We start from the raw sequence: 19,599 nt of genomic DNA on the forward strand, positions 1-19,599 counted from the left end.
CCCAGGTTGGATTCCAGCCGCGGGCGACAGTGTGGAGTTTGCACATTCTCCCCGTGTCTCCGTGAATTGCCTCCGGATGCTCCGGTTTCCTCCCACAGTCCAAAGACGCGCAGGTCAGGCGAATTGGCCATACTGAATTGCCCATAATGTTAGGTGTATTAGGTCGAGGGAGATGGGTCTGAGTGGGTTACTCTTCGGAGGGATGGCATGGACTGGTTGAGTCAAAAGGCCTGTTTCCACACTGTAGGGAATCTAATCGAAGGGATTGTGATTTTTGTACATCAACAATGGTTTCATATTTGTTTATGGATTGTTAATTGCTATTTTTAAAATTATTGATTTTAAATTCCACCATATCTTAAGGTGGGATTCGAACCTGCCGCCCCTGAACATTAACTGGGGTTTTGGACAAATGCCCTAACAATAATGTTATTAGGCCATTACTTCACCTGCTCACTGGTTGCACATCCCTGAGAACTGACACATGAAGCTAAACCCATTCTTACAACATGATTGTGTGATCCTGAAGCCTTCCAGCACGCTGGTGATATCACTCAGTCTCTCTCCAAGTGGTATCCCTCACTGTGTGGGTCTAAGTGCTGCCTCTGTCAGTGTCTCATACTCTTGCAGCTACTCCAGATCCTGAGCTAACAGAATTCTCCACTCCAGAGAGACGCAACAGCGCAGGCCAGGGATGGAGTTTGGGATTTTCCAGATATCTGTGGGGCTCATTTCCATTCTCCTTGTGTAGCCCTCACTGCATCAGTCTAATTTCCCATTCTGTCTATCTCTCTGTCTCCTGTAGGTACTCAGGAAGCTGCTGACTCAATCGACTTCCCAATTGTTGTGTGTCTCATCCATCGCCTCATTGAAGATGGTTGGTCAGCCAGAGAGGCAAAGGGAAGGGAGATATGGAACCTTCAATAAATCCTGCAGTGAGGTAAGATCACTCATAGTGCACAGAGCAGACAGCAATGAGAGGGCTCCAAACATCGCTAACAAGACATGACATCGATACAGTGCTGTATGGGGAGCACAGTATAGACATACCCCATGCTCAATTACTTTAACTTATGTTGCACTGAGACAGCATCGGGAGTTCATAGTTATCAATCCAGTCCTGTGCTGTCTTAGTGAGCATCAGTACAACAGAGGGGAGAGTAGGCATCCGACAAGAGGTTGGGAATGCTGCCTGGGATCTTTCTGTTCTGTGTTCTCCCTCCAACACTGTACTAAGACTCACTACTCTGCAACATTGTATCTGTGGCATGGCTTGTGCACCAGTGTCTTCAGTCATTTTTAACTCCTATAATAGTCCCTGTCCCTGTAACCTCCTCCCTTCCCGATAGTCCCTCCACATATTTGAAATGTACTGCATTCTGGACTACCGTCCCCACCGCTGTAACTTGCTTCAGTGTCTACAACATGCCTTATTTTGGTACACTAATCCTCTTTAACTGGATACAGAGTGATACAGCACAGAAACAGAACCTGTGGTCCAACTTCTCAATGCTGCCCATGTTACCTAAACTGAATGAGTCTCATTTGCCTGCCTTTGGCCCTTATCTCTTCAAACCTTCTCCTCTCCATGTACCTGCCCAAATGTCTTTTCCATGCTGTAATTGTTCTTGTTTCTCCCATGTGCCTGAGGCAGTCTGTTCCGTTTATGCACCATCCTCTGTGGTTAATGTTCCCCCTCAGCTCCCTCTTTAAATCCTTGCTCTCTCACCTCCTGTTTATACCCTCTAGTTTTGGACTCACCTATCCTTGGATGTTCACCATTCTTAGGGTCACCCCATGGCTTCCTGTGCCCAAGGGAAATATTTAGGACAATGTTACAAGTATCTCCAACATATGTAACAAAGTGTTGGCCAATGTCGGCAAATGTGCCAAATGTCGCTTTCCCCACCCTGTCCACCCGTGATGCCACTTCCGAGGAATTATGTTACTTGCACCCCCTGGTCTCTCTCTCTCTCTCTCTGTTCAACAACCCTGGCCAGAGCCCTTCCATTAACTGTATTAGTCCTCCCTGGTTTGTCTTAACAAAATCCAACACCTGAATTAAACTCCATCTTTCATTCCTTGGTCCACTGGCCCAGTTGGTCAAGATCCCCTTTGATAACCGTATTTACTGCCCACTACACCATTCATTTGATCATCAACAAACTATCGCACAATCACTCCTATATTTACAACCAAATCGTTTATGTAGATGATGCACATCAGTGGACCCAGCCCTGATCCTTTCTTCAATAATGGAATCAAACCATATTCTTGTCATAGAGCCATACAGCATGGAAACTGACCCTTCAGTTGATACCCACCATAATCTAAAACTAAACTCTTCCCAGCTGCCTGTTGCTGGCCCATATCACTCCAACCCTTCCCTATTCACCTGTTTATCCAAATATCTTTTAAATGTTGTAATTGTACCCACATCAACCCCTTTCTCAGGAAGTTCATTCCACATTCAAACCACCCTCTGTGTAGCAAATTGCCCCATATCTTTTTTTTTTAACATCTCTCTCCTCTAACCTTAAAAATGTGATCCCTCCTCTTGAGACTCCCCCATCCTGAGGAAAAGGCAAGTACCATTAAATTGATCTATATACCTCATTTTTTTCATAAACCTTTATAGCATCATTTCTCAACCTCCAGGCTCCAGTGAAAAAAGACTCAGCCTATCCAGCCATTTTTCCGAACTCAAGCCTTCTATACCCAGCAATATCCTGGTAAATCTCTTCTGAATGTCCTGCAGCTTAATAATATCCTCCCTATAACTGGGCGACCAGAACTGGACAGAGTATTGGAGAACAGGCCTCACAAATGTCTGTGCAATCTCAACATGACGTCCCAAATCCTCCACTCAATGGACTGAGCAATAGTCAGGCATGCCAAGCACTGTCTTATCCATCCTGTGATGCAAACTTCAAGAATTATGTACCTGAACCCGGAGGTCCCTCTGCCCTAAAACACTAACCAAAGACTTAACATTAATTGTATAAGCTCTACCCTTGTTTGTTTTACAAAATACATTACCTCGTATTTATTCAGATTGAATTCCATCTCTAGTTTTTCAGCCCATTCACTCCCTTCATCAAGATCCCTTTGTAATCTCAGAAAACCTCCTTCACTGTCCATGATGCCACCCTCCAGCCTGGCAGCCCATCACACATGGCTGTCAGTAGTACACATACCTTTGCTAGGGGCTCCACAATGTCTTCCCCAGCATCCCACAGTGTCCTGTGATACATTTAATCAGGTTCTGGGACTTGCCATAGCTTTGTGTTTTAAATCCTCCAGCACCACCTCTTTTATAACATGCACTCTTTTCAAGTCATAGAGATGTACAGCATAGAAACAGATCCTTCGGTCCCCAACTCGTCCAGGCTTACCAGAAGATCTAAGTAAATCCATTCACTTTTCCAGCATTTGGCCCATATATGTCTACACCCTTACTATTCAGATGCCCATCCAGATACCTTTTAAATGTTGTACTTGTATCAGTCTGCATTACTTTCTCTCTCAGCTCATTCCATACAACTATCACCATGTGTGTGAAGAAGCTGTCCCTTCAGTCCCTCTGGAAACCATTCACCTCTCACCTTAAACCTATGCCCTCTAGTTTTGGACTCCCCAACTTCTGGGAAAAGGCCTTGAATGCTTACCCTATCCATGCCCCTCATGTTCATATAAACCTCTGTAAGGTCACCCCTCAGTCTCAGATTCTCCAGTGAGAGGAACCCCAGCTGATTCAGCAACAACCCGGGCAAAATCTTGTTAATCTTTTCTGAGCCCTTTCAAGTTTCACAGCATCCTTCCTGTCGCAGAGAGACTGGAATTGCAGAGAACTCCAATTGTGGTCAAACATATTACTCTTGGTCCCTGAGTTCCCCAGTCTTTCTCCACAGTAAGTTCAGAAGTGAAAAAATTGTTTAGATTCTTAGCAAATATCCTGCAGTTCCACACATCAATGGCCTCATTGATCTTCAATGGACACTATTTTGTCCTGAGTTACTTATGCACTCTTAATATACTGATACAATCACTTTTGGATTCCCCTTTCCTTCTCTGCTGAGTCTATTTCATTTAGCCTTTCTCTATTCCTGTTTTCTACTCAAAGTGTATTCCTACAGCCCCTGTATATCCTCAGGGATTCCCTTAATCTAGCTGGCTATACCCTACATGTGCCCCCTTTTCCTTGACCAGACCCTCAATAGACAGTCAGTGTTTCTGAATGCTGTCAGCATTGACCTGCACACAAACAGGAAAATGCTGGCGCTGATCGATCAGTTTATCTCACTTTTAAAATATTCTCACTTGCCAAACTTCTCTTTCCCTGTAAATAATTCCCTTCCCCAATTACATTTTGAAAGTTCCTGGCGAATACGATCAAGATTGGTAAGGCTCCATTTTATAACTTGCACTTGTGGACCAGGCCTGTCCTTTTCCAAAGCTGTTTTCAAACTATTAGAACTGTGGTCACTTTGGCAAAACGCTTTCCCACTCACATCTCAGTCCCTCTCCCTACCTTGATTCCCAAGTGGAGGTCAGGTTTTGCCCCTTTCTCTTTTCAGGCCATTTACATATTGATTGGCAGTTTTCTGGAACACAATTACTAAATTCCTCCCTTGCTAACACTGAACACTGGCAGTCCCAGTCTAGGTTTAGAACATTCAAAAACCCCTACCATAACAGCCCTATTATTATGGTTGATAGTTAAGATGTCCCAACATATTTGTTCCTCAGTCTGCCACAGATTATTCGGGGTCAGCTGTCCGATCGTATGAAAGTGATGACCCATTCTTATTTCTCAGTTCCACTAACGGAGCTTCACTGGGCAATCCCACAGGAATATCCTCTCTAAGTACTGCTGTGATGATTCATGCAATCAAAACCCACCACCACGCATCCTCTCTAACCTCCTCTTCCTGTAGCATCTCTACCTTGAAACAATGAACTGCCAGTCCTGCCCCTCCCTCAGCTGTGTTTCTGTAATAACTATAATATCCCAGTCCCATGTTCCAATCCACGCCTTGAGTTCATCTTCCTTAGCTGTCAGGCCCCTTGCATTGATATAAATGCAGTTTAATCATCAGTTTTCCCCCATTCCCTGCTATGTTCTTGCCTGCCTTGTCTGCTGAAATTGCTGTCTTTAACTCGTGTACCTGCCTCAATCTTCTTTCTGGCCTTATGTTTATTTAAGGTCCAATACGCTACCAGACTAGGTTATATCCTCTCAAGCAGCTCCTGCAATTCACCCCACCAGGATATGGGTCCCTCTCCCACTCCCAGTTGAGGTGCCTTTCCCAACCTGTCTCCCTATGCTGACACCTTCAGGGATCTTTGGACTTGTCCACCAAGGTCCCTGTATTCCTCAGTATTCTGCAAGGACCTACCGTTTATTATGTCTGTCCTTCGCTTATCGTACCTCCCACAGAGTATTACCTCACTTCAATCAGAACTAAACTCTGCTTAGATTATCATCTGATCGACATCGGACTGCAGATGGAGACCATCCTCCTCACTGTGAACAACACCCTCACCTTTCATGTCATCTGCAAACCGACTAATGAGACCTTCTGCTTTCACATCCGAGTTATTAATGTTCAATGGTTCCTGCACAGATCTCTGTGGTACACCCGGTGGTGAAAGTATTCTATCCATCAATTTTGCATGCAATCTGCCAACTTGCCTTGGAACCCAGTCCTTTTGGACCAGCCTTCCGTATTGGATCTTGTTTAAGGACTTAGTCAAGTCCATGTAAACCACATCATCTGCACAGCCTTCATCAATATACTTAAGCACCATTTCAAAAAAACTGAACTGAATTCCTCAGACAGTATCTTCCTCTGCCAAATCCGTGATGACTAAACCGAGTTGATCCTTAACTTTGCAAGTGTTGATTCATCCTCACAATTGTTTCCAATAATATCCCTCCCCCCTGCTGTCAGACTATCTGCTCTGTAATTACCTGGCCTATCCCTGCTGCCCTTCTTGAACAAAGGAACCACATTAGCGATCCTCCAGTCATTCAGCACTTCACCTGTGGCCAGCAAAGTATTATATATATCCACCAGGGCCCCAACAATCTCTGGGTAATTAGCATGGGGTCAAAGAATGCTGGTCCAGGCAGTGACACCCACATCCCATGAATGAATAAATAAAAATACATATGTCCGTCCCTACCTCTGCAAACCCCTCCAGCTGCAGCAATCCGTACTGGCTTTGTAACACCGTTCAGGCCCTGACCACTCTCTGGAACACTCTCACCACCTCCAGCACCTTCACCTCTCCATGTTCGTATCGTGTCAATAAACCCTGACAATGATTCCCCTTCCCATTGTCCCCCCTCCTGCTAGCAGACCCATTGCAATCGCTTTAAAACTTACTCTAAAACTCTCTCTTACTTCAGGATTTTATGTACTTTGTGGTGATCTTCTCAGCCTCATAATCTAATATGATCAATTTTCTCCTGAGTGAGGGACCAGTGGGGATTTCTTGCTGAGTTTTTGTCTGTTTCAGTGGAATGTCCTTTTGTTGAGTATTTTACACTGTTCCTTCAAATGTTTTCCACTGTTGATTTACAGACACATGTTTCAGTCTGTTTAGCCTGTTTATCTTGGTCAGTTCTCCTCTCCAACTCATGTAATTGGCTATTTTTGTTTCTAGTTGTAGCGTGTCATTTCTGTGATTCACTTTAAAACTTTATATTTCTTTAAACTGCACTTTATCACAATTTCCCAGAGGATCTCTCCAGGTGACATTACTCATTCACTATGTTTTATCGCACAACAGTCTCTCTGAGACAGTTACATCCCTCGCCAGTTGCACAATGTGTTATTTTAAGAAACACTGAAAAAAAATTCTCTGAACTCCCCTTCCAATATCACTGTTGTCAGTGTGATTGTCCCAGACTTTGCGAATATTGATGTTTCACTAAATGTTCGCCATGCCTGTATTAAACATTCCAATGAATTCCTATTTATTGCAGTGACGAGCCATGAAATGCTGTTCGGTGGGTGGTCTAAAACTGTTCTGCTGCTTGTGTCCTTGGCAAGTAGTAACCAGAATTTACATTCAGACTGATGCTACTTCATGATCTGATGCCAAATGCTTTCTCTGTAATGCCTTTCTTATCCATCACTGTTAGCGTCGTCCATTTTGCCTGAATTTGCACAAGGTTGTGAACCATTGAATATTTATGCCCACCTTTTGTTCGCCCTGTAACCACATCTCTCTGGTGTCTAAATCTCTTTTATCTCTGTTTCACAAATCCATCTACCTTGTTGCAGAGACTTTGTCCATTAATAAAAAACATAATTTACTCGTTCCCACAATTTCCTGTCACAAATGGATTTGCTGATCTACAGTTTTAGTTAAACTTTGTCGTATCCTGTTCCTTTCTGTTGTCTTCGGTCACATTCCCACGCTGCTCTGATGCTTCACGTTTTCTCTTTGGATTTGGAAAGCTCCTTTCACCTGAACCCTGTCCCTTCATCCGCTCTGTCAGTTTAAAGCCCTGTCCATAAATCTACCAACGTGATTGGCCAGGACATTGTTCCACTGGAACTGTGCTGGGACCAATCTGAATGGATTTTTAAAAAAAATCAGGTCTGGGATGTGGGTGTCTCTGTCTGACTAGCCTTTATTGCCCATCCCTTGCTGCCCTTGAGCTAAGCAGCTGGCTCACCCATTTCACAGGGTCATTGAGAGGCAAACACTTTGCTGTGGGGATGTCGTGCAGACCACATGAGAGTGAACTGTTGTCTTTCTCTGAAGGTCAAGTGTTTGGATTTTTATCAATACTTATTTATGGATTGTTAATTCCAATTTTTAAACCATATATTCATTCAAAATTCCAAATGGTTAGAAGTTAGAAAGAAGAAGGTGGGGGGGGGGGGGGTGGTCACTTTGTTGGGACTGTATTGTAGACTGTTGTAGACCCAAGAGAATCCAGAGGAGCAGCAGTGTGGAGAGATTGCAGATAACTATAGGAATAATAGAGGAGTGCAGGCTGGAGATTTTAATATTCCCTGTATTGACTGGGCCACCTCGAGTATAAAAAGACCTGGACGGAGGGCATTTTTTTCAAATGTGTCCAAGGAAGGTTCCTAAACCAATATGCAGAGGGCCCTACTCTACTCACGCAGGTGCAACACTGGACCTCCCCTCAGAAAACGAGGTCGGGCAAGTGACTGAAGTGTCATTCAGAGAGCACTTTGGGTCCAGTGCCCACAACTGTCTTCGTTTTAACATAGTTATGGAAAAAGATCAGCAGGTCCACAGATTGTAGAGGAAAACTGGAACAGGGCCAGGTTTGGGGCCATTCTGCAGGATCTGGCCAGCGTCAATGCCGTGAATTTAAAATTGCACAATGCCCAGTTATAATCCAACTCACTTTGGAAGGGCTGATGATCACTGTAACAGATGAAAGGCTTAAACTAAATTTGTTTGATATTATATTCCATGACACTGCCATCCTGTTGCTATAAATTCTGTACCTTAGGATTGTGCTCCACAACCACCTGATGAAGAAGCAGTGCTCTGAATGCTAGTGCTTTCAAATAAACCGGTTGGACTGGAACCGAGTGTCGGGTGATTTTTAACTTTGTACATCCCCAGTCCGACAACAGCACCTCCACATTATGATTCTAATCGATTGGGTGAGTCTGTTTGAAGGAAAAGGAACAACTGGCAACTGGGAGGCTTTTCAAAGTGTGATCTCAAGAATCCAGGACCAGTCTGCCCCATTGGGGTAAAGGGAAAAGCTGGCAGGGTTAGGGATCCTTGGCTGATGAGGGATAATAAGGCTCTGGTCTTGAAATGAAGACTGCATACATTGGGTTAAAGATTTCCGTATCTACATATTCTTAAAGACACGATCAATCTGTGGAGACCCGACAATCCTCTCAGTCCCTGTAATACTCCCAATCTGCAGAAGTCATTCCAATGTCTGTGACTCTTTCAATACAGTTCCTACAAGACCCACTATCAATGTGATATCTTTTCATTGCCAGCACCCACCCTGTCAATGTAAGCTCCTCCAGTGTCTCCATCCATCTACTCATTTCCACAATCTTCTCTAACTCTTCCATGTGTAAACATCACCCTCCCCTACAACCCTTCCCACTCTGACCAAACTGGAGGAGGTTACTAATGCTCCCTAATCTGTGAAACTGTCTCCAAACGAAATTGCTGTCTTTATCACTTGGAGAATCTATCTGATTCCACACCCCCTTTATCTAAATAACCTGCAGAACCTAAGCCTTCCTGTGTCTATAAACATCTTCAGTCACGACTACCCTCCTTATGTCTATTTGTTTTTCCAATCTGTACAACCCACTTTGTCTCTGTACTCAGCTCCATTCACCTGAAACATTCCTGTCTGTGTAAACACCCCATCCTACCAACATCCTTATCCCTGTAAACTGCCCCATTCCTCCCAACCTCCCCATCTCCATGTCCTCCTGTAGGCCCGACAGCTCTCCATATTTCTGTAACCTCCTGTGGCTCTATGCTCCTCCCTCCCTGTGAAAGCACCTCCAGTCCCCACAATTCTCCCAGTCTGGGTCATCTGCTCCAGATCAGACCATTGCTGTCTCTGTTACCTCATACAACTTTAGCAATGCCTCCTATTTGTGTCACTTCATTCAGATCGCATCCTCTCCCGCTTCCCGAAACCTCTTGCTATCATCCTAACCCTTGCTATTTACAACATGGAATAGCACATTCCAGTACAAGCCCTTCCTCCCTCAATATTGTGCTGACCTTTTATCCTAATCTGAAGATGAAATGAACCTACATACCTTACGTTTTATGATCATTGATGTGCCTATCCAAGAGTTGCTTAGATGTCTGTAATGTGTCTGAATCTACTACCACGGCTGGCAGTCCATTCCACACACCCACCACACTCTGTGTAAATAACGTACCAGTCCCGTCCATGGCGACAGGATATCCCAACCCAATCTAGTCCTACCTGCCAGCACCTGGCCCATATCCCTCTAATATCTAAGCTAAACCTTCTGCCAGTTACCTTAAACTTATGTCCCCTTGTGATAGCCATTTCGCCATGGGATGTAGTCTCTGGTTATCCACTCTATCTATGCCTCTCATTCCCTTGTACACCTCTATCAAGTCACCATTCTTCCTCCTTCGCTGTGATCAGAAAAGCCCTAGCTTCCACAATCTACCTTCTATGGGCATGCCCTCCAGTCTAGGCAGCATCCTGCTAAATCTTCTCTTCACTGTCTTTAAAGCTTCCACGTCCTCCCTATAATGAAGCGAACAGAACTGTTCACAATATTCGAAGTGTGGTCTAACTGGGGTTCTGTAGAGCTGCAGCAAAATCTCACATCTCTTAAATTCAATCCCCCTGCTAATGAAAGCCAACACACCATCCGCCTTCTTAACGCCCTGTCAACTTGGTGGGAACCTGAGGGACACAGGATCCCTTTGTTCCTGCATGCTGCTAAGAATCGTGCCTTGAACCACGTAAAGGTTTTCTGCAGAATCCTCCAATCTAAAACTATCCCTATCTTTGTAAGTTCCTCCAGTCCCTACAACACTCATAAATTGTAAAACTTCATTAAGTCCATATATTCCTAATGTCTGCAAAGTCCTCCCGTCCTGATGTCCCTCCATATCTCTGTAACCCCCACCATCCTCCAGTGCTCTTCTGGGGAACATTGCAGAGGAAGGAGGAGTTGGAGAGTCTGGGCCATGTGACGAGGTATGAAGGGCTGCAGAAGCTGGAGGATGGTACAAATGTCGGAAGGGACTTGGGACTTGCAGAAGGTTAGAGGTTCTGCGATTCATTGAACCTGCAGGATGCGACAGGGGATGGCTTGTGGAACATTGAGGATATTATGATTTGAACCACAGGTAATTTTTGCTTGGACCGTTCAGCCGATCTTACAGTCATAGAGATGTACAGCATGGAAACAGACCCGTCACTCGAACCCAGCCATGCCGACAGGATATTCCAACCCAATCCAGTCCCACCTGCCAGTACCTGGCCTATCTCCCTCCAAACCCTTTCTATTCATATATCCATCCAAATGCTTCTTAAATGTGGCAATTGTACCATCTGTAAGATTGGCAGAAAGATCCAATCAAACATTACCTGTGGTTCAAATCATAACATCCTCCAGGTTCCACAACCCATTCATGGTCCCATCCTGCAGATCAGATATCCCAACCCAATGTAGTCCCACCTGCTAGCACCCGGCCCATCTCCCTCTGAACCCTTCCTATTCATATACCCATCCAGGTGCCTTTTAACTGTTGCAGTTGTACTAGCCTCCACCACTTTCTCTGGCAGCTCATTCCATACATGTATTATTCTGTGCGTGAAAAAGTTGCCTCTTTTTATCTTTTTTATCTTTCTACTCTCACCCTAAACCTCGCCCTATAATTCTGGACTTGCACACCCCAGGAGAAAGACTTTGTCTATTTACCCTATCCATGCCCCTCTTGATTTTATAAACCTCTATAAGGTCACCCTCAGCCTCCGACTCTCCAGGAAAAACAACCATCACCTGTTCAAACTCTCCCTCTAGCTCATCCCTGGCAACGTTGTTTTAAATCTTTTCTGGACCCTTTCAAGTTTGCAAGTAGAACAGAGTTGCATGCAGCATTCCAAAAGTGGCCTAACCACTGTCCTGTACACCAGCAACATGACCTCCCAACTCCTGGACTCAATACTCTGACCAATAAAGGAATGCATACCAAGCGCCTTCTTCGCTATCCGAACTAACTGTGACTCGACTGTCAAGGAACTCTATTTCATTTGAAAACTTACATGGACAGGTAGAGTGGCCCGAGGTCTTCTGGGTAATGCTAGTTCAGTCTAAGCTGGTAGGCAGAGCCAGTGAAATAGTTGCAGCGCTGTCTGATGAATGGTCAAGAGATAATGCATATGTCAAACAGGCTATCTTAAGTGCTTATGGATTGCTTATAAAAGGGAAGCCACTACAATTCCCTTTACTGTACCATGGCTGTCTGTCAAAGCTCCTTCAGGTCTATATCCTCTGAATTGTTGAAACCTGCTCTCACCATTGCAACTCACATTATTTCCTAACATTGTTGAGTCTCTAAAAGCTTACCTATCAGGTTAATCTCCTCCACTGCACACAACACTCCTAGCCTGTGTAATATCTTCAATTCCTTCAGTTCCTATATACCTATGTATAGGTGTGACTGCTTTGTGGCCATTGTATCCTCATTTATATCTGCAAAAGGCTCTGTTCACTGTCGCCTATCCTATGCTCATCAGTGAATCTGGTCTCTCACAAGACTATCACACTCTCCTCCAGTCTCGACAAGCTTCCCTATCCCTGTCATATCTTGCAGCACTTACTCACTCTCTCTGATATATCTTCCAGTGCATAAATTCATCTCACCTTCTAACTGTATCCAGTCTACAACTTCCTCCCTATCCGTGCAACATCCTCCAGTCCATACACTCCTCTCTATTGCTGCAGCATTCTCCAGCTTATATCATCTTCCATGTGCTTGCAACATTCTCCAGTCCATCCTACCCACCCTTTCCCTGTAATATTCTTCAGTCCATACCATCCTCCCTATCACTGTGATATTCTCCGGATCCCACAACAACCCTTGTTAAATGTACCACATCCTGGAATTATGCGAATGTTTCTACGCCCTGATCAACATAGTCCATGTAACGATCCACAACCCTATACACATCCCTATCTCTGAAGTCTTATCAAAGATGCTTTGTCTCTCTAACTTCCTCCAAACAATAAAATGTTTTCTCATGCGAACATTCTGTAGCAACTCTAAATATGTTTAACCCTGCAACATTGTCGCGCCCCCAAACATCTCTCCCAGTCTGTGACCTCTAACCAGCCCTCAAAGGCCCTCTCTCAGTGACACGCGCCCTGCATTTGCAACAAGGCAGTTGGAATGACAGCCTTAACTGAGCCAACAGAATTCTCCACTCCAGGGAGATGAGGCAACACAGACCAGGGATGGAGACTGCGATTTTTCCAGATCTCTGTTGGACTCAGTGCCATTCTCCATGTGTAACCCTCACTGCATCAGTCTAGATTCCCATTCTGTCTGTTTCTCTTTCTCCTGTAGATACTCAGGATGCTCTTGAGTCAACAGAATTCCCAATTGCTGTCTCGTCCATCACCACACTGAAGACAGTTGGTCAGCCAGAGAAATGGAGAGTGAGATCTGGAGGCTTCAGTAAATCCTGCAGCGAGGTACGATCACTCACAGTGAACAGAGTAGAGTATATTTAAGGGATCGAACTTTGGTCTAGAAGGCGTGACACAGATACAGTGTTGAAGGGTAAACACAGAGCATGATGGTCTCAGGCTCAAACCCCACCGTCTTGTTAATTTTCATCTCTTCTGTACTGAGCCTTCCTATGTCAATACAGTAAGTTGACAGTTATCAATCCAGGCCTGTGCTGTCTTAGTGAGGATCAGTACAACAGAGGGGAAAGCAGGCCTCCCTCAAGGAGATGGGATTGAAACCTGGGATCTTTCTGTTCTATAGTCCCTCCTCACGCTCTCTCTTGTCATGTGATAGAGTCATCCAACAAGGAAACATGCCTTTTGGTCTAACTTGTTTGTGCCATTGTCTTGAATGCTTGTAATTCCTAGAAATTTTCTTATTTCTGTAACCTCCACCCCTCCGATATTCCTGCTGTATATTTGAAACCTCCTCCGATGCTGACGACTCTCCCTATGTGTAAATTGCTCCAGTGTCGATAACATGCCCAATCCCAGTAATCTCATCCTGCACTCAGTTCAATAATTTCCATTTCTATAGTTTTTCACAATACTTACAGTAACCCCGTCTCTGTAAAATCCTCCAGCCTGGAGCAAAATACCCACCTGTGTACTTTCCTCAACCCCCAAGAAAACATGATATCACTGTAACCTTCTGCACCTCCGATCACACTCCTGCCTCCTGGCCTACACAACCACAGTAACCTTCTCCCAACCCTACCCACCTCCTTACCGATATGAACACCTCCAGACCCTTTTCAAGCCACAGCAATACTCCACATCTCTGTTTGCTCGTCCACTCCCTACAGTCCTCCCAGCACCTCAAACACTCTCTCTTTGTGTAATTCTGCAATTTGTGCAGCACGGTGGCTCAGTGGTGAGCGATGATGCCTCACAGTGCCAGGGACCCAGGTACGATTCCAGCGTTAGGTGACTGTCTGTCTGTGTGGAGTTTGCACCTTCTCCCTGTGTCTGCGTGGGTTTCCTCCCACAGTCTAAAGATGTGCAGGTCAGGTGAATCGGCCATGCTAAATTGTCCATAGTGTTAGGTGCATTGTCGGAGAGAAGTGGGTCTGGGTGGATTACTCTTTGGAGAGTTGGTGTGGACTTGTTGAGCCGAAGTACCTGTTCTCATGCTGTAGGGAATCTAATCTAAATTCTCCCTTTGCGTTCCATATTACTGCCCCTAAATATATCCATCTATCCATAATCAGCCCCAACACCTTCAAACCTCCGAGTCTCTGTGAACTCCCACAGCTCCAACATCCCTCCTTAACTGTGTAAACTTTTCCATTCCTGAAACACTCTGAAAATGTGGACAACCTACAAACCTCCCTATCTGCGTAATCCTCTCAGGACCCTGTAAAACTACCGATCTGTGGAACCAGCTCCAATGCTTGTGACTCTCCCAATCAGTTTCTACAAGACTTACTATCTTTGTAACATTCTCCTGTCGCTATCACCCGCCCTGTCAATGTCGGCTCCTCCAGTCTCCCCACCAATCTAATCATCTCCATAACCTTCTCCAGCTCTTACACCCCTATCTGTGTAAACATTACACTCCCCTACAACCATCCCAAAAGCAGAAACCTCCTCCAGTGTCTGCAATACTCCCTATCTGTGTTAGTGTCTCCAGGATCTATTGCTGTTCCTGTCTCTGTAAGCTCTGACGGATTGTACAGCTTTCCGGTCCATATTCTTTCCAGAACCTCAGCATCTGACATCAACAAAAGTCTTCATTAACTACAGCCTTCCATATCTCTGTTCTTTCCTCAATTCTATACAACTCTCTTAATCTCTGTAAGTAACACAATTCCATAAAATACCCCAAGCCTGCGTAAACTGACCCAATCCGAGAGTGAGAAGCCTCACTGTCCTTTTGATCACCTGTAGTCCCTTCAGATCTCCCTGTATCTTCCCTGACTCCATTGAATACAGCCCGTCTCATGTTATAACTCCTCTGACTCATATGTTCCTCCCCATCTCTGTGATATTTTTCAGTTACTGCATTTCTCATTCTGTATCTCCAGAGTTTCCAATCCCCCGATCGATGTAAGGTTATTGATGTCTTGCAGCATGTTTAACACCTTTAGCAGCCTCCAACTCCTCAACGCATCCTGTCGCTGTAACCTCCTCAAATACTACAGCTCACTGTCTTTGCAATATCTTCCAGTATCTGCAACCCTCTTGATTTTTGTAACCCACTCCAGAACAGCACTCCACATCTCTGTGTAACTGATGGGAATGCTGCAAACATGCCTTCACAGTCCTCAGTATCTCTCTGAACCTCTGCAGCCCTACAACCCTCAGCATCTCTGGCTCCTCCAATCCCTACGCTACTCCCTGGCTGTGTGAACTGATCCAGCCCCTTCAACCCTCCCTATCTCACTCACTCCTGCAGCTCCAACTATTGTCCATGTCACTGTAATTCGAGCACCAACAATCCTCCCGCTCTCTATAAACTCCTGCAGCTCCAACTACCACCCCTATCTGTGTACTCTCCAGTCCCTCCAATCCTCCCTATCTCTATACACTCCTGTAGCTCCAATACCACCCCATCTGTCTACTCTCTAGTGCCTCTGTGTAATCTTTAGTGCCTATATTCCTCCCAATCTCTGTAAGTCCTTCAGAACCGATAATCCTGTAACTCTACTTGACATCTTTCAGCCCGATTACCACCTGATCTCAAATCACCGAACTCTGTAACATCCTCCAGTCTCTACAGCCCAGCTTTTCTCTGTTAGCTTCTCTGGTATCTGTATTCCCCTTTATCTCCGGTTACAGATCCTTGCTCAGTGAAACAATGTCTCAGTACCGAATCTGTAAGAACACAAGAATCTTTGGTGTATCAATAAATTTGCCTCATTTTCTAAATTTTAACGACTGCAAGTTCAACCTTCTCCACCTCTTTTTATCAATATCCCTCCATTTTGAAGATCAGCCTGGTGAACCTTCTCTGGGCTGCCTCCAATGCAAGGACATTTTCCCTCCAGATAGGGGACCAAATCTGTTCACAGTATTCTCCGTGCGGGCTGACTGGAGTCCTCTATATTTATTACAAGGCTTCCCTATTTTTATTCTCCATTCCCTTTGAAATCAATGTCAGCATTCCATTTACATTCTCTTTGTCCTGCTGGCCCTGTATGCCACCTTTCTAAGATTTATACACCAGGATTCCCAGGTTACGCCATAGCATAGCTTTCTGCAGTTGATCTGAAACCAAGAGGTGACAGCAATAATCACGAAAGTACTGGAATGTATGTTAAATGATATGCCAGAAAAACTAACTGCACACTTAGAAACTTATGGAATAAGCGCAGTCCATAAGACCATCATGTATAGGGGTAGAATTAGACCATTCAATCCATCAGGTCTATTCCACTATTCGATTGTGTATGAATTGTTTCTCAACCCCATTCTCTCACTCCCTGTAGCCCTTGATCTCCTTATTCATCCAGAACCTGCTTATCTCTGAGTAAGATACACTGAATCACTTAGCATCCACAGCCCCATGAGGCAGTGAGTTCCACAGATCCATCACCCTCTGGCTGAATAAATTCCTCCACATCTCTATTCTAAAGGGTCCTCCCTTCACTATGAAGCTGTGCCCTTGGCCCCTAGTCTCTCCTGCTCGTGAAACATCTTGCCCACATCCACTCCATCCAGGCCCCTCAGTTTGAATGAGATTCTGCCACTGCTTCTGAAACTTCATCAAGTGCAGACACAGAGACTTCACCTGCTCCTCATATGACACGAATTTCATCCCTGAAATCTTTCTTGGAAACTCATTTCTCGTACCCCTTCACATCCTTTGTTCAGACTCTGAATGAATAACGTGTTGAGTGTAGTCCCAACACTGACCCCTGCGGAGCTCCCCTCGTCACCAGGTCCCATCGTGAAAAAGACCCCTTTCTTCACACTCTCTGCCTTGTGCCAATCAGACAAATCCTCTATCCATGTTCAACATGTTGTTGTGAAACGGAAATGTCATTTCACACCCACTGCTGGATTTAATTTTCTGTCTGGCTGTAAACAGCAGAGTTTCACCATTACCTTCCCATCTGTAATTCCCTGGAGAAGGTGGTGGGGAGCTGCCTTCCTGACCCACTGCAGGCCTTTGGGTGTAGGGACAGACACAGTGCTGGGAGGATAGAGCGTAGCTTGGAGGGCACCTTGGAAATGCTGGTGTTCCCATGCACCCGGAGCTCCTGTCCTTGCAGGATAGAGTTGTTCCAGGTTTGGGAAATGCTGTTGAAAGAGCCTTCCTGAGTGACCTCAGTGCTACTTATAGATCTTTTATTCCCTCATTCATTGGTGAACATGAGCTTTGTTGGCTGAGCCAGCATTTATTGTTGATTTGGAGTTGTCCCTGAGAAGGCGGTAGTGAGCTGCCTTCCTGAGCCACTGCACCAGCCGTTGGAGCTGTTATTATCTGTGTCCCCTCAGCAGGTGCTCCAACACTCCTCACGTCTGTAACTGCAAACAGATAATGCAGCTCTACCTTTTATATCTCACATCCTCCCCGCCATATAAATCTGACAGTTCCTCACCATATCTCACCTCCTCCATTCCCATCTGTGCCTGACATCTCTAAAATTTCTTTATTCTTGTTTAAACTTCTGATCACCTCAACTCTATCCCTTTTTAAATTTGTAAACCCTTAAGCTTCTGTAACTCTCCACATAACTGTAATCAATGACAGCACAGGTTCCCTTCCTAAATCTCTAAATCTCTATAATTACAATGGTTGCGTGTGCACTTTTCATCCTCCTTATCCATCTCAGGACTTCCAGCCCCTATAATCCCATATTTGGAATGCTCCCATTCTCTGCACCTCCTCATGTCCTGAGGGTCCTTGAACACTACAAGTGCTCCAAAAGTTTATATTCCGCCCAGTTGCTGCAAGTCTTCTAACTCTGTAACATTCAACAGTCTCCAGTACGTTACAACACTTGCTGGCTGTCAATTTGCATTTGTTGAAGTCTACACATTTCTGTCAGCAGCTCAGAAAAAGCCTTATAGACTCTACAAAGCACCGTCATGAACAAGCCATCATCTCCCTATTTCCTTTGCCTTCTTCAATGTCTGAAACTCTCACTGTATCTTCCAGCAAACGTCTTTAGTTACTGCAGTTCTGCCTAGCTCCCCAGATAACCTGTTCCATCCCATACAGCTCGCTCAATCACTGTGACACGCTCTGCTCTGTCTAATCCTCCTCTTTTCCACTGTCTTCCAGGCACAACAGCAATCCTATAAGAGACCAGTGCGGAATGGGATGTTATAAACTTCAGCTGAGGCTTGAGACCTACCATTACCTGGGAGTCACAAATGGATGGAACCTGAGAGAGAGCTGCACAAACCGGGAGAATATACATCCGCAACGAGGATCGAGGCCAACTGGGACTTGGATTTGGAGAAACAGCAGAGCAGGAGCCTCGAAATCAGCACCAAATCATAGAGGGAGTGACCATGTGACAGAACAACTTGGAGCAGGAGCATGAGGCTCCCTCACACCTGGGAGTTACAGAGGCAGCAAAGTGGGAGGATATAAATCAACACTGAGGATCAAGGCCTAATTGTGCCTGGGAGTCACAGAGACGGTGACCCTGTGAGGGAGCAGAGTGGAGGTGGAGCTGGAGGATTACACGTGCCCGGGAGTCACAGAGACAACTTTCGACTGCTGGGACCTGCCTGCACCGAGTTTGAAAGAAGTGCAAGAGCCATCACAGAAAAGGCTGTAATTTCATTGGCTGATAAATACACCGGTATTAGCGACTGTCAGTTAATTGCTGTAAGTTAGCAATTTTTTTTAACTTCTGAAATAAGGGTTGAGCACAGAAATAAGAGGGAGAAGTGAAATTGTGAGCCAATAATAAATTCAAAGTTTGGGAGAAGATTTGTAGCTTGGGTGCTCGTTGTTGTGGTTCTGTTTTAGGTAGATGAGAGTGTGACTGGAACGATGGTGCAGCAGGAAGGGCTTCAGCTTCCTGGGACATTGGGACTGGTTCTGTGGAAGGCAGCAACTGGACAAGCTGGATGGGCTAACGTGACAGAGCTGGGACTGAATTCATTGTGGGCTGTGTGGGAGGGATTGAAAATAACTTGATGTGTGCTTCGGATCCAAAAAGGAATAGTAGAGTAGACTACCAGGATTCTCAAAATAATGGGAGATACCGTTGGTACTAATTTACAACAACAAGTTAATTAGTGGAAGATGGAGTAAGAAAGGAAGCCTTAATCTGACGTACTCTGCATGGACATAAATACTCGGAATGTAGGGAGTTCCAGATGTAGATTAGTGTGTAGAAATCTGATGTACTGATCACTG

General features: G+C 45.0%; 1 long non-coding RNA gene across 1 annotated transcript in view; it reads left to right on the top strand.

Annotated features, from left to right (window-relative positions):
* The window catches only part of LOC140478560 (uncharacterized), a 47,971-nt gene extending 29,248 nt beyond the window's left edge, over positions 1-18,723 (top strand). The window contains exons 3-5 of the long non-coding RNA XR_011960817.1: positions 806-940; positions 13,111-13,238; positions 18,508-18,723. This is a non-coding gene — a long non-coding RNA (uncharacterized lncRNA). The remainder of the gene's footprint in view (positions 1-805; positions 941-13,110; positions 13,239-18,507) is intronic.
* The last annotated feature ends 876 nt before the right edge of the window (positions 18,724-19,599 follow it).

This window comes from Chiloscyllium punctatum, chromosome 6 (genome assembly GCF_047496795.1).
Source record: "Chiloscyllium punctatum isolate Juve2018m chromosome 6, sChiPun1.3, whole genome shotgun sequence".
NCBI classification, from domain to species: Eukaryota; Metazoa; Chordata; class Chondrichthyes; order Orectolobiformes; family Hemiscylliidae; genus Chiloscyllium; species Chiloscyllium punctatum.